The following is a 7,460-nucleotide window of genomic DNA, read 5'->3' on the forward strand; positions in this document are numbered from 1 at the left end:
GTTATGTATTTGTTTTTGTCTTTTTATGACAATTAGGGAAGTGTAAAATATACAATGATGCAGGAGTAGAAGACAAGTTTCAATCAATTAATTTTAAAAACAACCATGCTTTCCGAACATTTTTTGACTACCCTCCCTTAAACTAAAAGAGATCCCCCTTCTCTCCGCCTCAGAACTTGCACACAGTCCCTAATCCATCCATCTGTGAATGCATATTCGTGCACATTTAAAGCCCAATACTTTCCAAAGATGTCATACATGACAAGTTAATGAATTATCCCTCCACTTAAAATTGTTCCAGGTACCTAAAGGGATGTGTGCCAACACATGATTGGGAGGCAGATCTGAGGGAGAGAGAGAGGGAGAGAGAGAGAGGGGTAAAAGTGAAAGCAGATGGCAGAGCTGGCACCTGTCTTACTCAAATCAGTTTGGAGCCGTTTTCCACGTGTCTTTTAAAGAAGAAAAAAAAGAAGCCATTTTTGCATATTATGCCAAAAAACCCCACTCAGGTTTTACCCCCTTTGTGACCGTGCTCTCCTTTTAAGCTTTTCACTCATAAAAGGAGGACCCCCCCCCCCCCTCCTCAGAGCGTTAGGAGATACAAAACCCCCCTCTCAAATCCTTCCACTCTGTCTCACCCGGGCCTTGTAAGCAAACAGAGGGGGCATTCAGAACAGGAGAGAGTCTCATTTAAAGCGTTAATCTGTGGGCCACATGCTGCACAACAGCAGAGCACCAAACCAGCACCGCAGAAACAGACCTGACACACACACACACACACACACACACACACACACACACTCTAAGCTGCCAGGCTTGCCCAGGCTAAACATGGCATGTGTTTGGCAATGGAGGAGGTCGGTTGCAGGTGGCTGCATGTATAAGTTGTGATCACTTCGAAACCCATCACAGATTCCACGCTGTTACTTTGACAGGTTTTGTGCCCATTTGTTGTCAAATATGTCACATTAGTGTCAGAAAAAGTACCAAAGGTTGGGAGAATTTCTCTTTTGCTTTCTTCCGGACAGAAGATCAAGTTGCAAAGACTTCAAACTTTTTGGAGGGTCTGCAACCGCAAGTTCTAGAAGATCCGATGAGGACCAGTGGTGGCCTGCACAAATACAAGTGTCTGCTCAAATTTGGTAGAAGAAAACAGAAAATTAACTAAGGCATGATTCATCACCCATGAATTAATGCAGGATAAATCCTGTAAATCCCTGTTTCTCGCCAGTGAAATGTGATCAGGTCACTATGAGTCTATTGCATCCGTCAATTCTTAATACCAGGCGGTTCTCATCAGGCTTTTTTATTCTATTTTCTAAAGCCAGTTGTCAGATGCAAATATCCAGATGTTTCTCTGAACGATGAAGTACCTCCCATGAGTGGCATGAGCAACAGAACATATAATCACTGCAGCAAATGACACATATGGACATTTCTGACAGTAGACGACAACAATAAGCCGGGAGTTATGAGCATGCAGTGGTTTGTTGGTTGAGTGTTGTCGTTGGCAACGGGTGGACCCGTAAAATACTGGGAATGTTCACGTTAGTTCATTTTATTTTGGAAAATTCCTCTGTATTCATTATGTGGTCGGTAGGCTGTGTTTAGTTATTTATTTGCTTGTGTTTTGGAGCAGACGACATTTGACTGAAGCAAGCAGGAATCCATTCTTTATTTTTGTTGATTTTAAGATTTTCTTTTAAATGTAGTTTATAATTCTGTTTTATTGAAGTTGAACATATAATTAATGAAATGCAAGGCCCGCAAAAGCAACTGGTACTGAGACAGCTTTCCTCTTTTTAACCTGCAAGTAACAACTAAACCAAGACCAGAGTATATAGCGGCTGGCCAATCGTGGGCAATGGGGCGTCGCCCTCCTCGCTGAGCCCCAAAATAAAGAAAAGAAAAGATAATATGAAATAATAAAGAGATGCCAATATTTGTGGGGTTTTTTTTAAACGGTACCCAGTGGGATTTGTAAAATACGATATCTGGGCGAAATGAATGCGTTTCCTGCACGTCTTCATGTGCGCTGCGCGAGGGGAAGCCTACGATCGCCCACAGAAAGTGGTTCCAAGAAGCACCTTAGCCAATTGCTGATTCAATTTTAAAAATCGGTGACGTACAATTTCACCAATCAGCGTCCTTAAATAGACTCGTTGGTTTTACCCCAAGCTTGTGCGTACAGGCGGAGGACATTCTGGAGGAAGTAAGATTTGACCTCACACAAGACGACTGACATATATATACATACTATATCATACTTATTATTGTTTGAGATATATATATTATACTGAATTGCCTACAAGTGTGAAAAAAGACCTATTTTGCATTAAATCAACCTGGGACGTTTGCTGAATTTGATCTGATTTTTGGTTTTACATGATCATTTGCTAGCACACCGATAGATGCATGAAGAAGCTGGGAATCGTACCATCAGTAGCAATTAATCCCATTATCCCACTGAGACATGTCGGATCGTTTGTTAAAGGTGCGCCGACAGGAGCGCGGGGACACCTTCCCGCGTTGAATCATCACGAGTCACCGCGTCACGCGTCACTTCTTTGGTCCGCTCCATCGGATCTGCGGCCGTCCGCACATTTGCCAGCAGAGCGCGCCAGAGGACCCACGTGCTTCTTCCCCCCCCGCCCCCCTCCCCTCGAGGGCCTCGAACCCAGACACACAAGTCGCGAGCTGGGAGAGCGCGCACCTGTCAAATACGGTTGCTGTCACCCGCGCCCGTCTAGTCCCACCGTGGCTTTTACAATAGCTCCTTTCCTCCCCTTCACCTTTTCTGTTTCCTTCTCCCCTTAGGGAACCACAAATTGTGTCCAGATTCCCTTACACAGTCACGTAAGGTTTTGGCCAATTTGGAACCGAAACAATTGGAAAGCAACGTGCGTGGTACCCTGTGCTCCCTAATGGACCCGACTAGAAAAGACAAGTCAATGAAACGCTGCTGTTTTCCACCCTCGGGTTGTGTCCGTTCGCAGGCTCGTTTTCTAATTATTCCTGAAGCGCGCGTTTATTTTCCAGCTTTTAATGATCCTGTGCTTCTGGGGATAATATTTCGTGATTTCTCTGCACCGGGTGGACTCGGGAGGGAAGTAACGTGAGATGAATCTGCGACTCGCAATGATTGCAAAAAGAGACGAGCGTGCGTGGCGTTTTGCAGCATGGCGGTGCCCCCCCGGGCAAGACTTGGGCTCCTTGCTTTAGCGCCGGCGGTGCAGAGGTTGTTGCCATGCAACTCAATGTGGCAGTAACACGCACACACACACACACACACACGCACGCACGAGCACTAACAATGGTCGGCTTTATGAGGTGCCCAGCGATGCCATGGTAACCATCTCGTTCTGGGCAAAGCGGGCAGAGCGACGGGCCAAAAAAATGCCATGGTCCCCCCCCCCCCCCCCCTTTTTCTTTTCTTTTTTTTTGTACAAAACCACGTTGCCCGGAAACCCTTTGAAACGTAATAAGTGAAAGCAGTGGGCAGACAGATTACGACGGGGGTGTGTGAAGGAGAGCGGGGAGAGGGTCCATTTTGGGACTTCTAACGTATTCTCCAGCGTAAATTAGAACCCTGATTCCATAAAAATGATGTGAGGAGATAACTTTAATAGAGCAGAAACTCAAGGAGTGGCTTTCCTCATCATTTAATTGACCATTTCCATCAGGCCGTCACCCCGTGTTGCCAATTCCAGAAGAAAAAGTATTTCCTCTTGTGCCTCCACCGGGGATGGACCATAAAAAATGAGACCTTGTAAATGAAGCAAAGTTGAATAAATATCAGATCTTTTGATAAAGTTGCATTGTTTTTCATCGCGGACCCAATTCATTTCCACTCATCCCAACTTCTCTATTTGTTCGGCACCCTCTGTTCTCACCAACGCAAAAATGGTCATTCAGAGCACAAAGTGTTTATTTGACGCAAAACGCCAGCGTGTGTGACAGCAGACTCCTCCGAACGGGTGCGCTCCATCAGGAGCGATCTGTCCAGAGGGGGCCTCCTGACACGCGGCGTGCATTTACACGAGAGCAGAGACGGAGGCCCTGACGAGGCCGTCCGCCTGGTGGCTGCAGTATTTCAGGTGAAGCACCTCTGATGGAGAGGGAAGCAGGGAGCAGCTCGGTGTGCGTGCGGGGCCGCTCCGACCATTTCCACAGAACCAGGAGTCATCTAGGCACGGCCCCCGGAGTCCCTGTGCCTTCGGGCCCCGCCGAGGCCTGGCCAGGTGAGAACCCGGGGCTGGTTTCTGCCTGGAAGGCATCGCTGGCGAGATGGAGGAGGAGGAGGAGGAGGAGGAGGGTGGTCACGCTCAACAGAGCCCCGTCTAGTGCTTTTAGATCCCCTTAAAACGGGGTATCCGTGCCAAGTGGGGGGCCCCCGGCGAGCCGGCTATACCACAACCGCCCCCCCCCCCCTCCCCCCGTAATTGCCACTCCCCCCCCCCCTCCTTCACCACGGTCACCCACCACGCAAAAACGCAGAGACGGCAGCGGGGGATACATGCGACATTCACAGCGCCCCCCCCCCACCCCCACTTTGCACGCTGTCAGCGGCCCGCTAATGAACACGTGCGTCTGTGCGCCCAGAGGCGCAGACGCGGAGAGACGGACCAACCGGGGACCATGTTGGCACGCAGACGGGCGGATGAAGATGGCGACGGATGAAGATGGCGACGGATGAAGATGGCGACGGATGGCGGGCGAAGGCGGCCCGGCCCCGTCGGACGGACGCGGCGCATCGGAGCAGATCTGCCGTTCCATCCGATCGAGCACGGGGCCGCTCCGATTCCTACTCTCAGACGTTTCTTTTTGTTCTCTATAATAGGCATGACTAAATATAATCCGCCATGATGCCGTCCTCATGTGAAATGACTAACTGTTTACACCACAGAAGAAAACGGCCTTGGTTTGTTTTTATTACGTTGATCAGCAGCAGATTTCCCTCCTGGTTCGCATGCGCACAGAGAAAAACTATTTGGTGGAGGCTTTTCTTTCCCTTTTCTTCTTCTTTTTGGGGTATAAACACGCATGGGAGGAGACGACTTGCAGTCTTCTCTGTGCCAAAGATTCAAAGCAGAGGAGCTGGGCAACAGAAGAGGACATCGGATCAGAACCTGTTTGTCCTGATACTATTGTGACTCTGACCCCTTTTTTTAGAGATATTTCAATATTCTGTGTTTCCTGGTTTTGATCTTTAAGTTTCATTGTGCGTTCCAGTGAAACCAGATACGCTGAATGTTGACGTTCGGACCGGGAGATGGGTGCGGGGGTGTGGAAGCAGTCCTCCCAAACGGACCAGCCGACAGGGGGGGGGGGGGGGGGGGGGGGGAGAGTTGGCCACGGCCTGGTTGTTTGAAAAGTAGCTTGCCAGCCAAAAAGTGTGGGCACCCCTACATCATGCACAGATCCTCCCTTTCTATATTGTGATTATTAACGCTTGTTCCTGTGTGGAATCAGATTAAGGTTCACGGTGCGCAGGTTCTGCCCTGAGAGACCCGGACCGGCACACAGACCCCGATCCAGCTTTACCACCTTCTTTCAACCTGCCATTAAAGGCCTCTCCTCCTCCTCTTCCTCCTCCTCCTCCTCCTCCTCCTCCTCCGCTCCTCACTGGGAGCAAAAGAAGGACACCACTCGGCCAGAGACCGGGCCCGGACTGCTGGGGTAGTAGTAGTTGTCTCATGATGTCTTTTTGGTGGAAACATGTAGTTCAGCTAAAGGCATCACATTGTTTTTTACTAATAAAGCTGGTGCAGAGTCGGTGGGGCTCGGTTAAGCCCCCCCCCCCAACATGGCAGCAGCCGGAGCAAAGTTGGACGGACCGAGCGAGAGGCACAGCTGCTTGGAGAGGGCTCCGTGGCATTTCTGTATGCCCCCCCCCCCACACCCCCTCCAAACACACCAGAGCATACATCCAGTACAGCACACACACACACACACGCTCTGTTAGCAGCACCCTGCTAACAGAGAGCTCCCGATTAGTGACTCCATCTGCGTTTTGTTTAAATATATTTTTTCAAATATTTATCGGCGGACCCAGGGAGAGGATTCTGGCGGCGCGTGGAATGGCGTGGGAGAGGCAGTGACCCCCCCCCGGGCTCAGGTGGCAGCTGTGTTGTGTCATGGTGGATGGCAGGATGGATGCGTCCAATGATGCTGAGACAAGTGAGGTTATGCGACGCACTTATTTTTAAAAAGGTGTGCGGATGGAACTGTTGGACTTTTGATAAACTCCTCTAATTGGGAACTTTGCTTGAATTTCACTTACTCGTTAAATTCTAATCACAAGATCGTTTTGGGTGATCCACTCCATCAAAGATATCTAGAGCTCATCCCAAAAGGGAAACGGGTTTTAATTAAAAACTCGTTTTAGCCACTAGAGGAGATGATTCAGAATATATTAAGGCCACGATACACTTCTGGGGCGACATGTGCTTTTTTTTCTCTCCTCCTGACTTGATTGCTTGTTTATTATTTTGTAATTAATCCTCACCTCGCAGCGGTGCGTGAACTCGACACTCAGACACTTTCACCATCGCGATTCCATCGACGTTCACGACAGCAAATCAACTCAATTTGCCTGAACGGTGAGTATCGCTGTGGCTGCTCCGCGCCCCCCCCCCCGCGTTTGACCTTCGGTATTGTTTTTTTTTCTGTGCGTGCGACGCAAACATCTCCAGCCCGGAATCGGATCAGAGAGCTGATTTATTCCAGCTTTCACGTATTGACGACATCAATCGCTGCTTCACGGTTTCCCCTCGCGTGGCGCTTGCTGTTGATCACGGAGGCGTCTCGAGGCCTGACACAGTTTGTAGACCCGGGGGCTCCTCTCGGCGCCAGCCTGCTGCGCTCGCCGCTATGTAGGGCAGAGCCGGGGGGGGGGGGGGGGGGCCCGTGCAGGGCTGCAGGAGATGAGGAGGGGCGCAGGGGGGTCACTGGGGTGCTGGAGGGGCAGAGGGAGGGGGGGGGGGGGGTAGTTTCTCTAAACATACAACTGTCCTGATTACGTTTTGGGAATTTATGTCCTGATAGAACTGTTGATATTTTGGGGAAGTGGGAAGTAAACGCCGCTTATCTGGCTTTAAAGTTCAGATGATTCACATTCTAAGGTTGCGAAATAGTAAAAAACATTTAAAGAGGGATGCCAGAAATGAAGCATTACACTTTCATTAACAAAAGGGACCTAAATGACACACGTTTCAAAAAGCATGCAGCAGAAGATATCCAGACATAAAGTCCCATAATGGGGCTTTTGTTCAACCTGCTTTCTTACTTATTTACACCTGTGGTTTGTGATGTAGATTCTTCTGTTAAAAAAAGAGCTTCCTGACCTCACTACATCAACATCAGACTTGTTTTCCCAGACTTGAGGAAAGCTCCATCCCATCTGTCAGAGAAGATTTCACAGGCTGGGTAGAATTCCTGATTGGAGGCTTCCTTTAAGG

Source organism: Pungitius pungitius, chromosome 12 (genome assembly GCF_949316345.1).
Source record: "Pungitius pungitius chromosome 12, fPunPun2.1, whole genome shotgun sequence".
Taxonomy (NCBI): Eukaryota; Metazoa; Chordata; class Actinopteri; order Perciformes; family Gasterosteidae; genus Pungitius; species Pungitius pungitius.